Source organism: Mesoplodon mirus, assembly GCF_964341445.2.
Source record: "Mesoplodon mirus genome assembly, chromosome: 9".
Lineage (NCBI taxonomy): Eukaryota > Metazoa > Chordata > Mammalia > Artiodactyla > Ziphiidae > Mesoplodon > Mesoplodon mirus.
Genome location: NC_138985.1, coordinates 90,577,297 through 90,603,363, shown reverse-complemented (window position 1 = coordinate 90,603,363; position 26,067 = coordinate 90,577,297). Strand labels below are relative to the sequence as shown.

Sequence of the window (26,067 nt, the reverse complement as noted above, 5' to 3'; positions counted from 1 at the left end):
TAACTGTGGGTAGACAGTTAAATGAGAAAAAGGCAGAAAAAATAGTAAAATAGTAAACAGTACTGTGGAAAATGGTTATTTTGATAATTTAAAATAATTCGTTTCAAGTATTTTTGTAATGGTATCTTTCTTTATGAAAAAAATCTTGATTCATAATGGGAAAACAGCAAACTCTTTTTCCTCAAGAAGGGACAAAGTTAAATAAAGCTTTGAAATCAGAAGTCTTAGGATGAAAAAAAAAAAAAAGCTGTCAGTAGAAATTCTAAAGAAAAAAGGAGACTGAATGAAAAAACAGTAGATTCAAGGAAATCCTAAAACCATCAGTGTTTGCCATCTGAAGACTGTCAAGGGAAAGCAGGCTGGCGACTGTAGGGATGGGCCCACTTGAATGAAACAAAAATACCTTGTTGCCATGAGGCTGAAAGGGAGGTACACTAGCATTAAAATTCAAAACTTAGGGAGTTCACTGGCGGTCCAGTGGTTAAGACTCCGTGCTTCCACTGCAGGGGGTGTGGGTTCGATCCCTGATTGGGGAACCATAATAAGATCCAACATGCTGCGTGGGGCATGGCCAAAAAAAAAAGAAAGAAAAAAATTGTAACTTAGATAATCTTTTCCATTAGCTGTTTACCTGTTATTGTTGGTTTTTCCACTATGACAGCTCCATGAGAGCAGGTACATATCTGTTTTGTGCATGGTGATATATCCAGCAGCTAGAAAAGAAATTGATAAATATGTGTTGAATGCAGAAATGAGTAAACAGTTTCACACTCCGATCTTTAGCGGGAGATGAGTCTGCCCAACTCCAAGAAAAAAGTTGGCCAAAGTCAAGAACAAAATGGCATCCTAGTCACTGGCCACATGTGGCTATTCAGCACTTGAAATGTGGCTAGTACACCAAGGAACTGAATTTTAAATTTAATTTTAATTTACTTAAAATTAAATTTAAATAGCCCTATGTGGCTAGTGGCTATATTGGACAACACAGGTGTATAGAAAGACTTCACTCATTAGGAAAACCTGCCTCCTCTGGGCAGATGTGATCTGTGTGAGAGCAGTGGCTTTGTCAGGAACTAGAATCAGACTGGGACTTGTGAAGGAATCAAGGATCAGCTTCTAGGGCTATTTTTAAAAATTAATCTCTAGCCCAAGGGACAGAAAGAGTCTGCCAAACTCACATGAGGTCCCAAGTCACTTCAGCAGGAAAGGAGACCAGAGAGGTATTTGGGGCCAAAGCCCTCAGTGGTAATAAAGTTGTGTTTACTCTGAGTGTCTTTATGAGCATGTCTGTTAGGAAATTCACTGTCTGTGGGAGAGATCTCTGTAGATGACTAGAATGAATTCAAAATTTAGGGATTTTGGTCACTTTCGTTGTAACACGACCAACAATAATTGCATTCAATCATTAAAACATGGACTAGGCATATATGATAAACTCATAACAAGCACTCAAAACACCCAGGAACTCATAGTATGGAAAAGCAACATCTTTGAATATTCAAGTATAGCAGAGAGTAAAAAGTACTTATATATGTAAAAATATTTATTAAATTAGAGAAACATTTGTCATACTTATACTTATCTAATTTATATTAGATTTTGGAATGGTCTACTGTGGTTTTTGTTTTAGCAGATTTACCTGCTTAGTTGTAGCTTGCTTGGGCAAATATTAGAATCATTCTGATTTCCTTGAGCTTTCTGTGACTGGGCCATGGGAGGAAGAGGGAGTTGTTCAGGAGTGTGTTAAATTGGCCTTGTATTCAGAATTCACCCAGTAATAACACATATCAATATCATGTATTGAACTGTGTGTAGGAGCACATGTTTGGCATGTTTCAGGCTGCTTTTGGGAATAGTCTGTATTGAGTAAAGGAAAGTACACTTCACATCCATTCATGTAATTTGTGAAAGTGAATAGGGATTTCACACAAAGAAAGAATGCTGGATGGACTATTATATTTAGCAAGATAAAGCATGCTGTGTGCAAATTCCCAGAGTCAGCCGGTACAGAAGAGGACAAAGAGATATTAATACATTCCTGGGGAAGGAGATTAGTTCTCTAGAGAGCAAACATGCAGTTCTCTTAGGATTTCCTAAAGGCTTGGTTCCCGTCTCCAGGCTAACCATTTGTTTTCATTGTTTTTATTAGAGAAAATCTTTTGCAAGAACTTAATTTGCACCACAAGAAAATGTTTGAATATTGGGGTTGGGAGGGACTTTGAGAGATTGTCTAGCTCTATCACCTATCTGATGCTTGAATTAATTTTGCAAAAGCTCTGCCAAGGATCTTCCAGTCAGGGCTCCAGTACATCCTGGAGAGAGTGGCCAGTAGCTCCATCCTTGGAGAACTTTGACGCTGAGATATTAGTACAGAATCTAATTCTGCTGCTTTGTGCCTTCCATTCATTATCTTATTTGTAACGATTAGGTCCAAACAACAACACCTCCAATTCTTTTTCCCATGAAAGTCCTTAGGATGTTTGAACATGATGATCAGGTCTCCAAGGCTAAAGATGCCTGATTCCTTCAAGAATTCCTTGAACGGTGCTGATTTGACACCACCTCAGATCACTCCTGAGTGTACCCAGTTCGTCCATCCATACTTATACTGCAGTACGTCTAGGATGGTCTGGGCCGCACAGAGACAAATGGAGTTTTTCTTCCTTTCATATAGATTCTCTCTTCTCCCTCTTTTCCTCCTCTCCTTTCTCCTTCCCTCCTCTTCCCTTCTTTCTTCATCCCTCTTATTATTCTATACTACACTTATTCATTCATTGAACAAACATTCTGTTTACTGTTGATTCATATTAACCTTTCTATAGACTAAAATCTCTAAGCCTTAGCTGCATGGATTGTTTCTCAGCCATTGCTACTGTCCAGTCTGTACAAAACAGTTGTCCTTTTGGACTTAATCACCTCATTTTACATTTATGTCTATTAATTTTCATCTTATTGGATTTAGCCCTTGTTTCTAACATGTCGGCTTCCTTCTTGATCCTGATTCAGTCATCCAACATGGTCACTGGCTGGTCTACAAATGTTATGATGTCCTCTCTAGTCTCATCCAGGACATTGACGAGAATGTAAAATGTTGAAGCAAATGGAACCCAGGAAAGAATCCTTCTATGATGTTGGAAACCTAGAACCAGATGGATGTTACTCTATTAACAGCACCCTCTGGGTATAGCTGTTGAAGCTATTACTAATCTGCCCTAATATTCATGCACTCAGCTTCTCCTTACTCCATTTTGTCCACAAGGATAAGTTGAAAGATCTTCTAAAGGTCTCTCTGAAGGTGATGTGTGCTTGGTCTCTACATTTTCTATAATCCCAAGACTTATACCAAAGAAGGAAAGGGCATTTGTCTGTTATTCTTTCCTCCTGAAATTGTTGTGTCATCCTCTCTTTAGCACATTTCTTCTTAGGCAAGCAAAACCTTTTGATTCCCTAACAGACATACAAGACTGAGAGAAGGATATTGGAAAAAGTTGAACATTCAGATAATTATTAGAAATGGCAAGGCATTTTATGGGAGTTCAAAACATAAGATCAAAATGCTTTGACTGTCAAGTGAGATCCACTACTTTCTAATCAGCAAAGGACTTGAACTAATTGATGTTTTTGTTAAAACAAATCAGAATCTTCGAAACTCTGCTAATGCTTATTTCTTAAGATTTTTCTTATGTCTTCCAAAGAACTGAAAATACTTAAAATCATCATATACACTGATATCATGAAAATTTAGGAAGTTTATGCATGTTTTGGTCAAAATAGATAAAGTACACAAAGAATTCTTTAATAAAGATAAACCCTTGTGGAAAGGTGTATGCAAATGAGTGAGCTGGATGTTACAGTGGTAGATGGGATTGAAGAATTACAAGACCAGTCTTTGTCTTTTTCTTTGGAAAATAGGGGTGGGGTTGCATTCATTGTGCAATCAAACCATGAAAGACAGAATCAATTGAACAAATACTGTCCTCTATAGTAAAACAGGAATGAATTTTCTATAAAGATATTGCTACTTCCTCCTCACTTAAGTTGACAGATATTCTCTATGACCAGTGTGACTGTGTCTAAGATGTCCTTATTCAGGTGACTGTGTTTTATATTAAATTATATTCTACATGTGCAGTCATTTAAATTATGTAGACAGTTTTGTAGAGTTTCATGATATCTTATATTTCCTATTTTGTAATTAGAAAGATGAAAATTTTTCAACATCACAGTTTTAAAAACATCATTTTTATAAACCTTTAATATATAACAATAGAAAGGAATTTAATATGAGCCAGGACCAAAAGAGGTTTCCAAGGTACAAAAAATTTTTTTCAGAAGTATAGATTTCATTGGTAGTTTGTGTGTGTGTGTGTGTGTGTGTGTGTGTGTTCCTAATACAGTGAGAAAATGAGAAAATCATCTATACTAGTGTATTTAAAAATTTTAATTATCATTGCTATAGTTTGTCACTATTTAGACCTTCAAAAAATGTTCTTGATACTCTCTGACTTACATCTTATATTTGTTTGTCCATCTGCATGGTGTATTTGTTATCAATTCCATCCATTAATGGAGCAACTGGGTAGTGACAAGATAGGAAAGAGTTCAAATGAAATTTTCATTGCTGGAAAATTGCAAATGCAGCTATGATTTTATTTCAACATTTCATTGAAGATTTACATTCTTAGAATTTTCAGAAGCTAAAATGAATATTATTTTATTTTCTCGTTATAATTAACTCATGTGCATGGAGGCTACCAGAGACCGTTTATTAAAGTTATTAGAAATCTTAAGCTCCCAAATAAAAATGTCAGAAGATATTGCCCTGTTCTATGTTGCATTACAGACAGATGCACTTCCTGTGGGTGAGAGCATTAGTATTAAAGTTGAGGGAAGTTATGTGCTACTCCTGCCTTCACACAAAATTCCTAGAGTGAAGGGAAATTGCAATTACCTATTGATAAAACAATTACGCAAAATCAGGGCTTTTTTTTGCAACACTTTACAAATCAAGATGGAAAATAAAAATTTACTACTGGCAAGTCCCAGTAATGTGACTTCCACCACCCTCCCTTCTCCCCCAAATGTAAATCATGTTTTCTCCCTTAAAAGTCTCCCCAAGTACTCCTCAAATCTCAGGATTGGAATTCATGTTTATGAAGGAAAAACTCTCTTGGCCTGACAACTTCCTGATCTGATTGGCTCTATCAATGGGCTTATTTGTTCTCATTATGTGGGGAAATGCTATCCAATGGGAGGAGTTTAGAGGGTGCATGCTATCAAACCAAGAGGAAATATTTTTGTTTCATTAGCAGCCTAGGGAATTGTGTGGTGGATTATGATATTAGGCTGTATTGTAGTTCTAAGGATGGGGCTTCCAACCTGTGGGCTCTCAGTTTCAAGGCATCTGAATTTTGAGTCCCCCTTGCAGCTGCCACACTGACTAGGTTAGTGTTTTTTAACCAGAATTGCACATCACAATAATCTGTGAAGCAAGCCCAAATTCACATCTGTACCTACTGTATTTTATCAATTCCAAGATGCGCATTTTTTCACATTTGCTCATTTTTGAAATCTGGTTGCTCTCACTTTTCGTTAGTTTAGTCATGGTATAATTGCAGAATTTTCTTTCTTAGTGGTACCTAAAATCATGGTGCATCTTATAATCAATGGCATCTTAGTAGTTAATGAATTATGGACTATATCAGAATCTTTGAGGGGGCAGGTATTGCATTAATTTTACAAAAGCTCTCCAGGTGAGTCTGATGCACACTGCTGGCTATAAATACACTGTACCAGCTTTGGCCTCTTTCTCCAATTAACAATAATAATAAACTGATCACTGCCATGCATTGATTTTTTTCCCCTGCCAGGCACTGGGCTAAGCACAGTCCATATTTTCATCTCATTTTATTCCCACAACAAACCTATTGGATAAGTATTATTGTCCCCACTAAATGGATTAAGAAACTGAGGCTTAGAGATGAAGTCACCTGCCCAAGGACATAAAGAGTAGAAGAGCAGGATATGAGCCCAGGTGGGCTGGCTCCAAAGCTCTAACCATGACGATATATAGCAGTGGTTCCTAAAGTGTGTTCTGCAGACCAGCAGCAGCAGCATCCTCTAGGGACATATTAGAAATGCAAATTTTAGGGCCCTACCCCAGATGAAAAGAAACTCCGAAAGCAGAGCTCAGAATTGTGTTTTAAAAAGCCCTGCAGGTTATTCTGAGGCAGCCTAAAGTTTGAGAAACACTGTTATATAGCATGGGAGTCTCTTACAATAGGAATAGGAGCCATTGCTAATAAAGACAGGACCTAATAAAGCTTATTAGCTAGCTGGCTGGCTCATATTTTAATCCTAAAATAATGCCATATTTGCAAGGTTGACTAAGCTTTTAGTTGCTTAATAACAAATAAAATTGCATTTGCTCAAATGTGCTTTGATTATAGTTCCCAGTAGGCAGAACTATGGTAACAAACTATACTAGGCTCTAATGCTTTTTGCATAATGAGCATAGTCAAAGCGTTTAACATGAATGGATTACAATTTCTCATATTAGATGGGAAAGCTCTAGAAGGACCACATACCTTTCTTGGGTCTGACCTCCTCTTGTTCTCAAATCTTAGTCTAATCCTATTATTTCCTTTCTTCAAAACTACAGAATACAGGGCTTCCCTGGTGGCGCAGTGGTTGAGAGTCCGCCTGCCAATGCAGGGGACACGGGTTCGTGCCCCGGTCCGGGAAGATCCCACATGCCGGGGAGCGGCTGGGCCCGTGAGCCATGGCCGCTGAGCCTGTGCGTCCAGAGCCTGTGCTCCACAACGGGAGAGGCCACAACAGTGAGAAGCCCGCGTAATGCCAAAAAAACCCCCAAAACCTACAGAATACAGTATCTTTGTTCCTGAGAGGAAAGAACGAACTGACACGATCCCTCTGTATTATCCTGGGTTGATAGATTGGTTAAATCTAGCATTTGTAATGCAGTCAGAAATAAACAGTTTCTGAACAAAAGCTGACTAAAAAATTTAGCTGCAAAACAAAGAACTTGCTTGCTTAAGTGAAAAAAATTGATTGACATTAAGGTATTAAGCATTCCAAAAGGATAAATAAAGTTGATTCCAAGGAAAAAAAGGCAGTTTAAAAAATAATATACCAAAGAGACAAAGTGCAGAGATGCCTGGTGAATATGATTATGTCTGCCCAACATCAGTACAGCTATTTGAAAACACAATATTCAAATTGTAATGTTTTTGCTCTGCGTGCTGCAAAATAAGCAATTTGATTGTTCTTTTCCCACTAAATTGATTGGTTTTGAATGCATTATTTGACCCACAGTACTGTATTATCCGTGGCATTTGCCAGATGACTGAACTAAGTAGATGTCTTATTGTTTTTTTCTAATAGGCATGTATGGGGATGAAGATAGTGATAATTGGAAAAGAGGAAAGCATAGCGTTTGGAACTTGGCAGTGGAGATTTTAGAAGCATGAGTGGTCTTCAGCCGAGAAGACCTGGTGTTTGGCTGCAGTGACCTGCAGGCCCTGTCTCTGCCTGCATAGGCTTGTACACACTTATCAGCACAGATTAGTGCCTTATAAATAAGGCAAAAGTGTCCGGGGTCTTGTTCCAAATCCTGAAATGCCCCCTTTTTGGTATCTGTTTGCTTGGCCTTGCAATAGCAGTCAGCCAATCTAAGCAATTTGTCACTCATAACAAGAATGCAAAGGAAGACCCAAAAGTGGTAAATGTGTTTGGAAGTCATTGTAGCTAAAACCTGATGGAGTTAGAGGATTGATTAGACTATGAAGGACACAGACATGCTTTATTGACCATGATTTAATGACTTCACAATTTTCTTTTCATTTCTGGAGCATTTACACACTTCTGAGTTGCCTAATAGATAAATCTTAGACCATGGCATTATACTATGATGATGGCACAGTGGTAAACTCATATATTACATCTAATGAATATTAAAGTGGTAGTTTCTCCATGACCAATATGTGTCTATAAGACATTTCATAAGCTGAAGTCATAAACACATTTACTTCTGCATATGTATCCTGTGTGTTTATAGGTGTACATTTCACTATACATAAATATTTATATTTTCACACGCATGAAATGGGATTTATCATAAGTGCTGAATATGGAAATTTAAAGTCATGGAGGCTTAAGGCAGATTCCTCGAGACCTACTTTTGCTCGATTATGATTTATTAGTTTAAACTTAACCAGTTGTATATTAATAGTACTGTTCTCTTTGAAGAGAAGACTATTATCTCAAAGCTTTTTAGGACAATATATGAATTTTGGACCTATTTAAGATTTGACAAATTGACTTAAAGAAATAGTATATGAAATATTGTAAGTTTCAAACTGTGAAGGCTGCTCTCTGTTTTATGTAATTGAACATTTTATGACGCTTTCAGGCATTTTTAGGGACATATTTGTATTTGGGGGCAAAAGGGAGAGGATAGTCTAAAGAAAGATGAAAATGAAGAAGCAAGGCCCATGTAATGCATCTGAAATTGCTGTATGTTTTTTTCCCAAGGAGGGTGTATTTAAGAGGTTCACAGATAACCTTAGCTTGTGGAATTCTTTTTGTTTTTTTTTTTAAAGAAGATATTGGGGGTAGGAGTTTATTAATTAATTAATTTATTTTTGCTGTGTTGGGTCTTCGTTTCTGCGCGAGGGCTTTCTCTAGTTGTGGCAAGCGGGGGCCACTCTTCATTGCGGTGTGCGGGCCTCTCACTATCGTGGCCTCTCTTGTTGCGGAGCACAAGTTCCAGATGCACAGGCTCAGTAGTTGTGGCTCACGGGCCTAGTTGCTCCGTGGCATGTGGGATCTTCCCAGACCAGGGCTCGAACCTGTGTCCCCTGCATTAGCAGGCAGACTCTCAACCACTGTGCCACCAGGGAAGCCCTCGAATTCTTATTGTGGCACAGGTCACTGTTATCCACTGAATTTGTAGAATTATGTGGGTTATTTTTTCACATATATATAAAATAAATATATGTGAATAAATGAAGCAATGCCAATAACTACCAGAAACTCATCTCACCATGGTCCCAACGTAAGATGGTCCAGGCTTTCTGTGTCTCAGGATAAGGTGAGTCCAACAGCAGATGTAGTGTGAGGGAGTCTTATGGAGCAGGGCTCTGTAAGTTTTTTCTGCCCTGGGGAGATTGGGGTGGTAGGGTTGGGCTGTAGGAGTGACATTAAAACATTACAATGCAAAGCCAACAGCCCCAGTATGAACAATGGGTGTTTCCCCCTGTCCCCACCCTTGTCCCTGCCCCATGACTCTTGTCCTTCAGAGCAGACCAGAGTCATACTTGTTTGTTGCTCTCAAAGGTAATTCTATTTCTCATTGACTTATTTTTTTCTGAGGGTCTAGCGAGAGCCTTGGCAGCTCAATATTATTTCTATTTGTCCAATTAGCTTTGTTTTACTTAGGAAGACAAGTTTACTAAATCAAAACTATTCTGGCTGGGTCATACTGACCAGTACAATAGTATCTCCAATTATTTCGCTATTAGAACAAAACACGTTCACTCCCTAAACCCTCAGTGTAGAAATTGTGATATATGTTTCTCTCTTTCAAGGGGAGGTAATAATATTATTTGTAGGAAAATCTTCAGGGCACAAGCTGACACCTTCTGTTGGTTCCTTTTCCTTTTAAGGTGACATAATCACAAACAACTTTAAGAAATCTCTGTACTTCCTTACTTGGTGCATAAATCTTTTCTATTATTCTTTTTTAAATTTTATTTACTTATAAATTTTTATTGGAGTATAGTTGATTTAAAATGTTCTGTTAGTTTCTGCTGTACAGCAAAGTGAATTAGTTATACATATATCCACACTTTTTAAGATTCTTTTCCCATATAGATCATTGCAGAGTATTGAGTAGAGTTCCCTGCTATACAGTAAGTCCTTATTAGTTATCTATTTTATAGATAGTAATGTATATAAAAGCTGAGACTAAAGATGATGAGTATTTTGGTGCTTGCTTTGGTTCCACAAGGTGCCATTTTCTCTGTTTTAATCTAACTTGAGCAATATTTTGGGGCACTAAGTGCCACACATAGTGCTGGTGGCTGGAGATAGGAAACTGAAAAGACATGAAATGCCCTCAAGCAGCTCACAATCTTTCAAGAAAAAAATCACTCAGTTTTGTGCTTATTTGTTGATATACATAAGTGTAATGAGAAGCTTGTCCACAGCATATCAGATGACACAGAGGGAGGGATCATGCGGGTATAGTCAGGGAGAGCTTCAGGAAGGAGAAACATTCTGAGCTCATTTTTGAGCAAATAAAGAAATAAGGATATATTAGTCAGAAAAAGAAAAAAAACTTAAAGTAGGGTGCAGGAGGCATATTTTTATTTTGCAACCACAGTAGAATATACGGTAGAAAACCTCAAAAATTTATTCTACTAAGAAGCATATTCGACAGTGGAAGGACAGATTCAAGAACATTTGTATTCATATCACAAAAAGATATACAATTGGAATAAATCTGAAATACTATGCTTTTCTTCAAAAATAGAATTGAATAACTTTGATGTTTTAATACAGCACAGTAAACTAATTTAGATTCAGAGAGCTTCACTTGTGAACATGTCAGTTTTTAAAAATTGTTTAGATAATGTATTGAGAATTTTAAATAATCTGTTAAAATCTTCTTTTTCTTAGCAAACCTTTTTTTTTTTTTCTCCCCAGATGTAGGGCAAAAGTAATTCTGCCCCAGCGTCTCTCAGAAATTATAAAATTTGAATTAGTTAGGTTCTGATGAAAGAGGCTTTTAGGGCACCAACTAAAATGCCTTTCGGAAACTTCCTTATCACCCTATTTAAAAAATACCCTCCACTCCTAATGTGATGACTTTACCAATCTCTACCAGCCAACACACGAGGAATAGCCTTTCATCAGGCATTATTGCTCATTCTCTCTCTATTATCCTGTCGTATATTTTGTTTTACATTTTTATTTGCGTGGTTATCACAGCATTGGGAATATTTGTTGTAATGTGTGTGTGTGTGTGTGTCTCACACAAGTTAAAGCTTTTTGATGTCACTCACCATCGCACCCCCTGACATTTAAATGAACAAAATGACAAAGTTCATGTTCAACCTCCTCCATACTGTTTTTGACAAGTGCTTGTCAACTTTGGCTGCTCATTGCAATTGCCTGGGAGCTTTAAAAAATATTGATATTTGGGTCTTACTCCCAGAGATTCTGAGTTAATTGGTTTGGGGAGTGGCCTAAGAATCAAAATTTATAGACCCTCCCCAGGTGAGCAGTGAAGCTGAAAACCACTGATCTGGACCCATGCTGTCCAGTGCAGTAGCCACTGGTCACGTGCAGCACCAAGCACTTGAAATGTGCTAGTCTCAACTGAGTGTAAGTGTAAATATATACACCAGATTTTGAAGACTTAATACAAAATAATGTAAAACATATCTCAATGGTTTTTATATGATTACATATTTAACTGATAATATTTCAGATATGCTGGGTTAAATAAAATTCATGTACTTTATATTAACACTTTAAGTAATGTTATAATAGAAATTAATCTCACTTGTTTCTTTTTGCCTTTTTAAATGTGGCTACTAGAAAATTTAAAATTACATATGTGACTTGCATTGTATTTCTATTGAGCAGCACTGATCTAGATGATGTCTCTACATGGAAGGGACAGAGATGCTTAATTAGCAAAATAAAAGCTTAATAAGTGCCTTCTGGCAAACTAATTGGTAGTGTTCATGTTTTGGACCATATTTGGTACAAATAGTTCCTCTTCATAACTATCTATATTTAAAATAATTCAGATTCAATTAATATTCATTAATTGCATGAGTTGTAGAAATAACTGTGCTAAGAAAGCAGTAATGCTCATGTTATAAATGGAAATAGCTGGTGAATCAATCAATGGTATCAGGTATGTAACAATGAAATAGCACTATTGAAAATGAAATAGTCCTTTGAAACTGGTTAGAATAAGGGGGAATTGAGAATACAGAGTGTTATTTTTGTCATTACCATTGTACTGTAGGCCAAGAAAAAATATTCTTAAACTGGAGTCTATCTGGTCTTAACACAAAAACCAAAACCAAAACCAAACCCTGCGTGAGTTATTTGGTTTGCATGCAGAATAGGTGAATAAGTTATTCGTATAGACATATGTGTTTATTTACATATGTTCACAAAGGTTGGAAAGTGATATATTGAAAGAGAAGCCAAGGTCAAATATGTCTAAGGTTTTCATGAATGGAGAAATGACTATAGGATTGAAATCATTAGACAACATAAGCACCTTGAATACTGAGCATGAAGCTCAGTTTGTGGGAAGTGTACACAGGAACAATTTGATGTGTAGGGCAAACCACTGGGCACAGCAAATATGTGGACGGTAGGAGTAAAACACTTACTGTAGGCTTAGCTGATTGGGTTATCGTGGTAGGCAACATTTGCTGTAACCACAGGTATTCAAAGAAAACGACGTTAAGCGTTTTGTGCAAGCTCTTATTGAGGGGGATTGGTTAAAATTGGAAATTGCTAACTGTGAGTTATTAAGAGACACAGTGTCCATAAATCAATTAAGGTACATTATATTCTATTCCATTACCAGCATTCATTTAAACATAAACTACTGTAAGTTCTACTCACAGTAGTACAAATCAAAAGTTTAGGCTACTTTCACTTATACTACAGTGTTTGTCTTTCGTTGGAATAAAATGAAATACTTCTTTTTGTTTTGGTTTCCGATAAGTTTGAAAGGAAACAAATTTGTATTCAACAAATACCTGGTACTGTAATCTTAGTTTTGCTTTGCTTCTCACACCTTGACCTTATGAAGCAGCATGAGGGCATTTTGAAAGCTGGGCTTTGGCATCTGAGCAGACCTGTTTGCCTATTGTCTCTCATCACTTGCTGTTTGACCTTGGCCAAGTCACTTAACCTACACAAGCCTCAATTTGCCTGACCCTGATACCTAAGGGCCATTTAGGGGAGGCAATGTAACATCCATTACCAAGCATATGGTAAGTCTTTATAAATATTGTTCTTCTTCTTATTATACGGTTGAAAAGCATTCTGAGCAGGACAGATAGTTTTTGTGTGATCAAAAATTATGATGGAAACTAGTATTTTATATGTGAACTGTGTTATGACTACTTCTAGCCCACAGAGTTTGGAAGGGGGAGAGAGGGGGTACAGAGGAGAAGGATTGGGGAAGGGAGAGGGGGGTACATGGTATCAGCAAGAAAGCTTCCTTATTTATAGTTGGGGCCATTGGGGAGTTAAATTCCTCTACAGTGGATATGGAGGAATCTTTAAAACAAGAACAGATGAGTAAGGACCTATAGCAGAGCTGGGTGATCCTCCTCTGATGGGGAAGCAGAGCTCAGCTGTACTTGACTAGCAGATGTCCAAGCATAAAGGACATGTACAAGGAAGTACAAGCCAGGGGACAGTGCTTTCCTTCAGGCTCCTGGACTCTATTAATGTAGTTCCTGATAGATAGTTTGTGATCAGAATATTCTAAAGCATCTATCTTGGGGTTTGCAGAGTCTGAGACATGTCAGAAAGCACCCACTGTGTGGTGTTCAGGGGCAGGGGCAGAGTCAGCACCAGCCTGCTTAACCAGAGCCCAGCACACAGTAGGGAGGTCATGGTGTTGGTAGGATCTGAATGAATGCACACATCCTGCACTTTACAGCCCCCATGATTATCTGCCTTGTGAACAATTCAAGCTAAGTTCTAGACAAATTAGAATCTTGTTATATTCTCTTATATGTGGTGACAGTATAAGAGGGGAAAAGAGAATGGGAATCAATGATAAATTAAGCAAAGGGAATTAACTTCCAAAAGACAAACCCTTTAAATGCCTCTCAAAATTTTGCATTTGCTTGTTTTACAAAAGGCTTTGTTCAGTGAAACGCAGTAGGTGACGAGTTTCACACTCAGCGATTCTTTCTCCAAAGCCTATTTGGAACGAACCAGAACATCTTCCACTTTTTTCCCCTAAGCTTAACCCTTTTACATAGAGAAAGGTTTTCTGTTATCTTCATTTAGAGTTAGACTTAGATAACTAAGATCAATTGAACTTTGAGAGCCATATACTTTGTCCTTTAGCTATGATAACATGGTCAGGACTGTCTTTATGAAAATGAGGAAAGAGAATTGTTTGATGTGTGAATATTTGCAAGAGAAGAACTGACTCCAGTTCTAGGCATCACATTTTTTATATGTCAGTCATCCATAATGATGAAGGAGGTATCTCCTGGAGGTGGGACTGTTGTTTGCTGAATTTTAAGTATTGCTAAGCCAGTTTTGTTGGGGGGCTGGATCTGGAATATCCCTCAATGCATATAGAAAGTGTGAGTAGCAGGAAAAAACCAAAATTAAATGGCACCGTTTTCAACGTAGGAATAGTTTGGGTTTTAACATTTATTTGCTTGGAAGTGACATAGTCCAGTGCCATTCCTATATTTCAATTCAATTCAATTCCTTTTTAAAAATATGTATCTGAGAAATATCATGCACAAATAATTTTTCTAGGTTTAGAACACAGACAAAGCTAAGTCTCAGTCTAAGACTCCAATATTTCCTTGCGTCTACCCAAAATATATCAAGATGATTGCCTCAACTTCTCCCCTGTTAGTCATCTTCTCTTAATGTATAACTTCACAAACTAAAAATAATTTCATTTTCAATTGTAAGCAAACACTCTAAGAACAGTGTTGTCTTTGGGCCAGAATAATGTTATTAATTAGTTTATGAATTTTCATTCTTGTTCTAATAAAATATTGTCTCTTTTTTGATAAGTAAAGCTATGTTTTCTGTTTTCTACATTTCTTCAAAAGCTAAGACATCTCAATTATTTTTAGGGGGAGTATTTTCTATTTACTTATTTTTTTGCTTGAATCTTTGAAGAAGGCGGAATAACATAGCATTGTATTATTAGTAGAATTGTCTTCATTTGTAGACTTCTGCTGTGACATCATCTGACTTTGTTTTGATAACAAAGATGACGCATCTTTGCAGCAGATTTTGTTTCCCCCTCACTACCAGTTGCCAGGATCTTGTCAGAATAGAAAAATTGGAAGATTGATTGGTGTTCTTTTCTTATTCATTGATTTACTTGGGTTTCTGGCTGACTGATATTTGTGGAGCTTCAGATACCATGGATTGCGTGTGTGAGAAGAAAAAGATAAAGAGCTCAATAATAAAAATAATGAGCACTACCATTTGTTAAATGCTTGTAACTTGCTAGTCACTGTGGTAAGTACTTTATACACATTATCTCTTTTAATCTTCTCAACAATTGGATCTTAAGTATGAGGAAGCTGAGTGTAGAGAATATTTAATTTATTCAATGTCATTCAGCTACGTGATGAAGCTGATTTCAACCTAGTTTTATATGACTTAAGAACTCAGACCAGATGGCTTCTGATAAAATTATGATTTATGATCGTGTTAAATTTAAGATATTTGAGCCAGGCATTTCACTAGGCACCATAAAGGATGCAAAGACCACAAGAAGTTTAGAGTTCTTTAGAGGAAAAAGACATGGACTGATAATGATTGTAAGCAAGTGAACTTCAGGATTTTCTGTTTTGCTAGAAAGTTTTCAGCACCAGAAAGTGTACCCTTTCCAAAGCGTTCCTCCAAAATTTGGGTCCCATGTCCATTGGTTCCATTGGAATATAACGAAGACCAAGTTTCTATGACTTTCACCCAATCCCAGGACAGTGTTGTCATCTCTCAAATAAGAAATCAAAACTCGTCTTTAAATGATTTTAGATTCACTTTTGTCAAATTTTGCCTCTAAGCACACCATCTTTCCCTCCCTCCCAGGCCCCTGCCAGAGCTTTAGCTCGGGGACTTTCCATCTCTGGTCTGATCAATTGTAGTTTTCCTTCTTCCAACCTTTGGTACCACCTTCTGTAGTCTGTCCTTGCCTCTTATCCTGGCGTTTTCCTCTCAATTAAACATCACACCAAGCCAGCCCTTAGAGCTCTGTGGATTCCCAGAACCTGATGTATTAGAGCTAACAGCCTTCACTCCTTCAAAGTCTTTTCCCAGGGTTAATGTTACAATCTCACTGCCCTCTTCTTCTTTCATCTTCCAGCTTTCTCCTTCCATCTGCCCACATTAAATTTCACTGTGTTTCAGAAGTATATTAAGGGGTCAATGAAGTAAATTTCAAGTCTAAATGTATGTTCCATGCAGGTCACTCCCTCACAGTTTTGACATTGGATGACTTTACTGAATGTACTTCTTCATGAAATAAACTGGGTCAGGGCTTCCCTGGTGGAGCAGTGGTTGAGAGTCCGCCTGACGATGCAGGGGACACGGGTTTGTTCCCCGGTCCGGGAAGATCCCACATGCCATGGAGCAGCTAGGCCCGTGAGCCATGGCCTGCCAGGCTCATAAAGAAAATGTTAGGAAGTAATAAAGAAATCAATCTGTGGCCTCTTCAGTTACATTGTCATTTCAAAAGGGAATGCTGAAGAGAGCATGATGGGAATTAGCATTTGTTGAACTTCTACTAAGTGTCAGACACTGTGCTTGGTGGTCTTGTATATGCTATTATGCTTAATCAAACAACAAACTGAGTTAGGCATGGTTATTTGTCTTTTATAGATGAAATGGAGGCTCAGACTATAAAATAATAGTGAGTAATAGAGTGGGGTCCTTCTAACTCCACAATATATTGTTTCCTTCATCGTATTTCCTCTTTGGAAACTTTCAAACCTCAGAGGTATTTATATCTTTCTCTCATTTCTTCTCAAAATAATGCTAATAAAGCCCTAATTATATAGTGATGAGCTTAGATTTTATAAAATATTTTCATGTGCACATCTTTGTTCCCATTGCTTTAAAGTGCCATTTATTTTTAGGCAATTGATAATATCCTCAAATCGACTGAGTGTGGCCCTCTGTGCTGAGAAGTCACACATACATATGCAAAGGCTGCTTTTTAATGTACTCAGCTCTCAACTTGACCGTCTCAAGTTCATTTTTAAAATTGCTGTTGAAAATGGAAATGTGGTGACTAGAAGAGAGCCCTTATAATCACTGAGAAAATCCTCCACAAAAGATATCAGTGTGTGCTTATGAAATTGACAAAGTTGTCAGACTGGCCTCTTATTAAGGAAATTAGGGGGAGAAAAGGAAAATGTTACAGAGATCTATATATTCTTTAGAGGTGGTGGCAATGTAATGCAGAAAAAAATTTTCCTTAAAATGTTTGAATCTGGAGTTCATCTGATTAAGTAGGGAGAGAACCCCACTTGGATTTGTTAACAGGAAGACTGACTTGAATTGACAGGAATAATTAATCTCTTGAGGCTAGACAAAGAAAAAGGACTCATCTGAGTCTGTGGAACACCCTCAAATACCTATGAATACTAGTTATAAAGAAAATGAATCATTTATATTGCTCCTGGCTCTTGGGAAAGAGGAAATGCTCTTTGGAAGCTGCTGGTGTAACTGGAGACTGAGAACCACTTTTATTTATATATTTTTTACCCCTCTAGTCAGCAGAAAGAATGAGTTGATAGTGATTCAAACAGACAGTTTTCATTGAGAACCTTTCTGCTTTTTTGCATCCAGACAAGAGGAAAAAGTTTTTTTCCAACCTTTGTATTGGTGTTGATGGGTTCTTAGGAGACTTCTTAAGGAAATGAAGGTGGAAGAGGCAGATAGGCACTTCCAAGAGAAAGGCTTAAATATTGGCTGTTATCCAGGCATAGGTAATCTTGGAAAGGGATTGTCAACCAGCCTCTACACAGAAATATTTTAGTAGAGGTCACTGCCAATTCTTTTTTTGAAGGGCTTGTAATAAGTGTGTTCTTAATTTACATATACACATTTTCCTCATTTTTGTTTGGGTTTATCTCAGTTGTTTCACTCCAATTCTTCGGCCTTTATTCTGAATTGAAGTGAAAAATGAAATGTATAAAACATTGCAAGAAAATTCGGTAAGCATTCCTCATTCTGAAGCTTGACAGTAATTAATATTAAGGGATTACAGGAAAACCTTACAACATAATTTAGTGATTCTCAGTTTATTCACAGACTCTTCTTCTCCCTCTACCTTGCTTAGCAAAGACATTTTCTACCTTTCGGATGAAATCTAAACTTATTGACCTGTTTGCTCTCCCAACGATATTGTATTCAGCGCAAACAGTAATAATAAGGTAACTACAATAATTAGAGCGAGCATTACTGTGCCAAGCAGTGGGCAGATTATTGGATTTACAACAACCCAAGAAGGAAGTTACTATTTTTATTATCCCGTTTTACAGATGGGGAAATACAGACATTAAATAAATTGCCTGAGCCCCACAGTGAGGAAGTGGTGGATTTATAGAAAAATCTAAACCTGGAAGTTAAATGGTAGCATTATTTATCCATTTCTCAGAAGAGGGAGAGGAGATGCTGGACAAAATACAGGACACTCAGTTAAATTTGAATTCCAACTAAATAACAAATGATTTTTAAGGTATGTCCCAAATATTGCATGGGTTGTGGGCATCCTGTATTTTTATTTGTTAGATCTGGCAACTAAGAACACTTGACTCCTGGCAGAATCATTTTTAGCCAGAAACTTCACCGGAGGTCATCTACTTCCAGTATCTTAGTACACAGATGAAGAAAGGCTCAGAAATCTTTTTTTTTTTTTTTTTTTTTTTTTTTTTTTGCTGTACGCAGGCCTCTCACTGTTGTGGCCTCTACCGTTGTGGAGCACAGGCTCTGGACACGCAGGCTCAGCGGCCATGGCTCACGGGCCCAGCCGCCCCGTGGCATGTGGGATCTTCCCGGACCGGGGCACGAACCCATGTCCCCTGCATCGGCAGGCAGATTCTCAACCACTGTGCCACCGTGGAAGCCCAGGCTCAGAAATCTTCAGATTTTCATGTTCCCATGACTGGCAATAAAGCGAGGCTTAGGGCTTTGCCATGCTGCTGCTGGATTAATTCCTCAGCAGTTTTCCATTTGACCACCAGGTGAGATTTCCCCTGTTATTTCTAAGGGTCTTTATCTCCTGCCTATTTTCTGAATTGTGGTCTGGAAAGCAAATCTTTGCAAACACTCTACCAATAACAACATGAGGAGAAGTGGAGGCTGGGAAGGAGGAAGGAACAAGTAAAAGTTCCTGACCGCTCCTGTGTGCCCGCGACACCATCCTTTCCCTATGGCATCTCCTTTGGTAGAAACAAGAGGCATGAGTACGATGGCACGTATTAAATAGCTACTTGTCCTAGCAGTGTTTCTTTTGAGACCTTGGCCAGGGGGTCCTATATGAATGACTACTATTGTTATCAGAGAATAAATAAACAGGAATGCATTTTATAAAGTAGTCATCCTTTTAGCAGATAGTAAATTAAGATGCTGTATATTTCACTGGAGTTCAATATTGGGTCATTTTCTTCAAAGAAGAGAGAGGTATTAATTAGTCTGTTGCTTGGAGGCTTCATTATACATGCTTCATGCCCTTTGCTGTTGTAACAAACAGTTCCTGGGTGCTGAGGCCCTGACTGATTAATTTGCATAGCTGCCTCTTGATAGCTCTTCTGCTGACAGACACTGTTAAATAGGGGAGAATGGGATAGAGGAGTAGAAAAAAGAAAAAAAAATAACCTGGCTCTTTTCATGACGTGGGAAAGAAAATAAATACAACACCTCAGCAGACAGAAGTGAAATAAACTGCTTGAGTTGTCCATCTTAGCCATGGGGTTCTTTTAGGCTGAAAATCAAATGTACTAGAGGCTTTTCACAGTTGGAGTTGTAAACAGCTAAGAGATGACAAAAAGCTTTTTGAGGTCCCGTCTGTGGGGAAAAGAAAGGTGCCTCTGCTGCAACTGGAAAATTAAGATGGATTCTAGTTGAAGAATAAAAACTCCTAAGTGTGTTGAATACAAGGGACAGAATTGTTGATACAGATTCTTAAGTTATAACTATCCAAAGGTGGGAATTTTTAACCAAATTATTTTCATGTTAGAGTGCCCCCCTCACCCCGCCAAATTTGGTCTTAACCCTCGAAAGAGATTTACTTCTTCAAAAGCATTTTCAATTCTGTTGGAGTAAAGACAATACCTTTTCTTTTCACTTTTGATTTTGAACTGATTTCAGATGTAGAGAAAATTTGCAAAACTAGTACAGAGAGTTTCCGTATATCCCTGCCCTAGCCTCCCCCAGTGTTAAAATCTTACTTAACAGTAATGCAATGAGTAGGACCAAGCAATTAACATTGGTATCATACCAATAACTAAACTAAAGTCCTTATTCAAATGTCACTGGTTTTTTTCATTAATGTCTTGTTGTTTTTTCTGGGACTCTGTTCAGGATCCCACATTACATCTTGTCGTTATTTCTCCTTAGCCTCCTGAAATCTATAACAGTTCTTCTTTCCTTAACCTTTATGACTTTGCCATTTTTGAAGAGTATAGGGCAGTTATTTTGCCAAATGTCCCTCCAGTTGGGTGTGTCTGGTCTTTTCTCATGATTGGATTGAGGTAACTATTTTTGGAAAGAATTCCACAGAAATTATGTTGTGTTCTTCTTAATGCATCATATCATGGGATTCATGATGTCAAAATGTTTCATTATTGGTAATGTTGACCTTGGTCACTTGGTTAAGACGGTTTCTGCTAGATTTCTTCACTTGACAGTTACTGTCTTTTCCCTTGCTGTTAACAAATATCGTGGAGGAAATGCTTTGAGATGATGTAAATTCTGTTTCTCTTCAACTTTCACCCACTGCTTTTTAGCATATGTCAGTGAATTGGAAGAGAGGGACCAAGGAGAAGCCTGCCAGCCTCCTGGAACCTAATGTGTACTTGGCAAACCATTATTTCATTTGCATTATATAGGCCAAAGCAAGTCACAAGGCCCACCAGAGTCAGATGGAAGAAGACTATGAAGTTACAGGGTGAAGGCTGTAGATAGAGAAAGGTCATTAACCGGGGCCTCAGTGCAATCAATATATTACAACATGTGAGCACATGTTCATAAATATGGAAACAATACAGAATTAAGTAGAGTAAAAGGGAAAAATCCCCTCTTGACATTTTTCTTCTATCTTACTTTCTCCCCAAGGTTAACACTATCAAAAGTTCTCTATGTTCCCAGGCCCTATATGTATGTATAATGTATACATATACTATCTTGATAGATATGAAATAACATCATGTCATTAGTCATTTTGCCTTTTTCTGATTATTATTGAATTGAGCAACCTCTCATATGCTTATTGGAAGTTGGGGTCTTCTTTTTGGTGAAATAGCTATATGTATCTTTTGTTCATTTTTCCATGAGATTGTTTGACTTTCTCTTACTGATTGTTAAAAATCCTTTATATATTCTTGATACTAACTCTGCATTTTATGTACATTCACTTATCTTCTTTCAGTCTGTAGTTTGTCTTTTAGCTTTGTTTAGTTATCCTATGGGTAGCAAGGTCAGAAAAAGTTTGGCTGATTTTTTTTTCTATTTCCTGGAACAGTTTGAATTTAAGATGGGTAATGGCAAATATCACTTCTAAATGTCTTTTTATTACTAGTTTAACAGCTTTAATCATCTAAGTCTATTTAGGGTAGAGCTTAGGCTTTGCTTCAGGCTCTCTGGACAGGGGTAGGGATTTTCCTGTCCTCTCTTCAAGGCCTGGGCAGCCGCAGTGGGCCAGGTGTTTAGCTCTGGTTCTCCACTGAGCCAAGATCCAAGGCCTGGCCTTCAGAGCCCATATTCTCATAATACCCCTTTGGCATACCACAGCCCCAGTTCCTGCTTACATCCCAACTTTGACTTCCCTATTTGCTTATGACTCCTAAGAATCTTCTATCTTTCCTTCAAGTTCAGATTACATTATAATATTTATTTCAGTTATATTTGCTCCAACTTTCCATGGGTTCATAGTTTGAAGAAGGTCTGTATCAGCTTTCTCTGTCGTGTTGCTGGAAAGGCTCCACGGTTACATTCATGATCCTGATGAGGACTATTAGTGTCTCTTGGGTACAATAGCTAACCCAAGGATCTCGGTTTTATTCGCATGCTAATAGTATTTAGACCAGGAAGGGGATCAGCTGAGTTATCTGGGAAGATACAGAAGGTATTAATGCACATTTTCAGATTAAACATTTAGTATTTAACTTTTGTCAAACTCACCAGTAAAATGAGTCTTTTACAAAGAAAAATATTAGGGCTATGCCTTCCTTAGACAAGGGAAAAGCTCTTTCGGCAAATATTTGACAAATGCCTAAATCAATCCATATATGAATGTATTAAATTTGTCTATTTATGCTCCATTGAACTCATGGCTGACTCACCTTCATTTGTAGCACTTCTGTGAGCATGACTCTATAAGCCTAATTTCAGCTGCCTTACCACATTTCACATAGGAGACCTCAACTAGAGAGGGAAAAACGGATAGGGTTTCACCTTGGATTAGCCAAAGAGATATGCCACCCTGTTCCACACAAATGGACTCTGGCACCATGATTTAATGTATTTGAGGTGGAGAAGACTGCCCACGAGGGCCCAGACATCCTCCAACTTTTGTGTATAATGATCTGTTTAAGCCTTGTGCCAACCTTTGGCCAATAGCTGCACAATTCTGATCTTAGCCTTACAACAGCGATCGGAGATTTGAACGTCTTTTAAATTCCTTGCCTCCCCTCAGCTTCCAGCCTCCTCTGAGTGCCTCCGCACCTGTCTCTTTAGCATCAGCTGCAGCAACTGCTCTCTGCCAATGCCCTCAAGATCAGGGCCCTGTCCTGTGTCCCACAGTCCCTGGCTGCCCACTCTGGATAGCAGAGACTGGGGAGCACCTGACTCAGAGCCCTTAACACTCACTGAGACTTAATTCTTACTCTTCTGAGTGATTGCAAGTGGTCTGATCTTTGGATTCCTGAAAACTTGGTGACCCTGACCACTAGTATTTGTCAGTTTCTTAAAACTTTTCCTGGCTGTCTGGACTCATGAGGTCCGGGATTCCTATACACGTGCCAATCTGAAAAACTCTCAAATCTTGCTACTTAAAATGAGGTCCAAGGACCCTTCAGCTTGGCACCACTTGCCAGCTTATTTACAGATGTGGAATCTCAGGTCCCACCCCAGACCTACAGAATCAGAAACTGTATTTTAACCAGATCCTGAAGGGATTGGTATGCACTGCTCCACTTGACTGAATTTCAATTCAATGCTGGGTTTCATTATCAACCAGGGTCCTTTTTTTCCAAATATGTGCCCCACAAATGATGGAGATAGCCCTCTTCACCTGCCCAGTGAGTGTACTCTCTGTTTGATGCTCAGTGCTGATGAGTCTGTGTTCCTGATGGAAGTGTGGCTCCCACTTAGGTGTGTTAAGAGAAAGAAACAGAGGTGAGAACCACTGTGCCTGCTTCTGACCTTGACCACAACCAGATCCTTCTGGGTTTCACAATGTTTGATTGTACCTCCCCAGCCCTGGTCGTGTTGGGGACTTGAACTAGAACATTCGTTCACATACTCCTCATATGGTCCACACTTTCTTCCCCCAAACACACTGGGTGAGCAACAGCACCGACCAAGGCATTTGGCTTATTGTTATGGAGCAAAGCAAACGTCCACTCACGTCAGGTCCAGGACCTTGGCCTTATTAGCACTGACCTACATACTGAGCTTGTCATTGCGATGTTCCCCATCAGGTAATGAGTGCTTAAGCACCTACTGCTTCCAATTAGAGTGAACTATTGGCAATATGGTCTCAGCCCTCAAGCGACTTTTGCAGTCTGAAATGGGGAAATGATATAAGGAAGGAAGGAAGGACAAAAGACATGTGGAATGAAAAAAATAATAGCATAGGGGCCTTCAGGGTGGTTGTCTTGACCACATGGTGACTATTTCATTACCAGGAGATTTTGAGTTTTGAAAAATAGACACATTCTCAATATAGTAACAAAGGGCTTCCATTACTGTTCTCTTTAGTTGGGAATGTGGATGTTTGGAGGTTTGTTTGCTTACATAATCAAACCATTCAGAAAGCAGTTTTCTAACTTAACATTTTTTTCCCCAAGTTTAGAGGAATTAGCTCCTCAATTTCACTACCTAGAAAACAATTTGTGAGTCCAACAGGCTTTACTAATTCTGTCAAATTTTTACTCCAACCCAGATGAGGAGAAGTATTGCAGAAAGATATGCCAAAGTGCATTTTAATTATAATCACATTTAAACTTTTAAAGAAAAGGAAAGTTTTCATTTAACCTACATTTTTAGAAGAAACTCTTTATACCCTATTTGATATAAAATTGGAGGAACTTGACAACAGATTTTTTTTTCAAAAGAAATGTTTCTAGGTAGATCCAATTTTTGTATTTAATAGTGATGATTTGTAAATCTAACAAACTTTAGAGTTTATAGTTTTTGCCATCACTGATGTATTTGAATGTTATCTTGTTTGCTATTTTTCTGGACGTAAAATTAATATTTAAAAAATTATGTGAACGTGTCCTGCTATAGTACAGATTCGATTCTTAGGAAGGGTTCTAATTTGCTTGCTTTGGTTATAGCAAGATCCTGTTCCAGAAGGTAAAGAATTAGAATTGCTTCTGCTCAGGTTGAAGAGACCCACTGGCTATGCTGTGTGTTCTTTGGCTCAGTGTTTCCAGAGCACATGGCAAAGGTAGTGCAGGGTCCTGGGTAGTGCAGGCTCCATGGGTGAAGCAGGCATGCAGACTGTTGGCAAAGATCTTGTGAGTGAGTAGGGGAGACAACAAATTATGTGAACCATTTTAATATGTGGTTGGAAATAACTGTCATGGGAGATATAAAGAGAAGTGCTGTGGTTATCCAGAGAAGGAAACAGGAGTGAGGGGGTGAGGGAAGGCTCTGTGCAGGAGGGATAAATGGACTGGGTTTGGATAGATGGGTAGAATTTGAACATGGATCAGATTCCTATGTAAATCCTGCTGTGGAGATAATGAACTAAAATGTGTAAAACTCTGAGCCTCATTATCATTGCCTTTGTTTCAAGGTGGATGCAAACAAATAGCCTGAAAACTGGCCAAGCAAGCAAATAATGATATACAAAGCCCCCTATTCAGTCATGTAATCTGCAATGATTACACAGTGGGCACTGGCTCTAGACTGGGCTCTTAGCTGGGACAACCAGCCAAGCAGCAAACAATCCAACTGGACAAAGTCAAAAACATTGTCAAAGGAAGAGAAAGGACAAAAAAATAATGGACCCAAATAACGACAATCATAAAAAACAGCCAGACTTCACAAGGAGATATTATGGCATAGCCAGGAGTCCCGGATTAAGACTGTGCCTACATGAGGCCACCCAGTAGACTACTTCAGTTGGAGTTCTTTTTAAATCTCTTTTTTGATTTGTGGAGGTTCAAGGGCTCTTGTCTGCATGGTGACAACAAAGACCATGGATTCTGGTCTTAGGTTTGCCACCATTAAGCAGTGTGGCCTGGGCCTACATACTCCCCTAGGGCCTATGTGCAGAAGGGCAGCGGTAGTGACCATTTCATGAAGTGCCCACCAGATGCAGCCAAGAAGGTTCCAGGGACTATGGCGTAAAGGAATGGAAGCAGATGAACTGTGAAGCCACTCAGTAAGCACCTCCGCAGCTGAGAAAAATCAGCTTAGAAAACTGGGTCAGACTAGGGTGGTGACTATAATCAGAAACCTGCAGGAGGAAACACTATAAACATGTTAGCCTGGGCAAAATTGATTGTTTTAAAAATAAAGATGAAACAATGGCTTAAAGGAAGCGATGCTACATATCTTCTGCCCTGATAGAAATGGGATGATGAATTGGAATCTGAGGTGGAGGAGAAAAGGTTCTATTTTAATCCAGAAAAGAAAAGGCTTATTTTCCCTTCAGTTTCAAGCATGTTTTTTTTAGTTTCAGTCTTATCTACATGTTATGGGTGAAAGAGAAAGGGCCCTGCTCCACCCCAGATATTGAGTTAGCTGATGACACTAATTGTCCTAATCAGCTCCCTGAAGGCTAAGAGGGCATTTTCTAAATTTTAGTTTTCTAACTAAAACTTAATT

At 38.3% G+C, this 26,067-nt stretch overlaps 1 protein-coding gene across 3 annotated transcripts in view; it reads left to right on the top strand.

Annotated features, from left to right (window-relative positions):
- The window catches only part of GRM8 (glutamate metabotropic receptor 8), a gene marked incomplete at both ends in the record, with an annotated part of 765,994 nt that overhangs the window by 250,075 nt on the left and 489,852 nt on the right, over nucleotides 1–26,067 (top strand). The gene's annotated exons all lie outside the window — the stretch shown is intronic.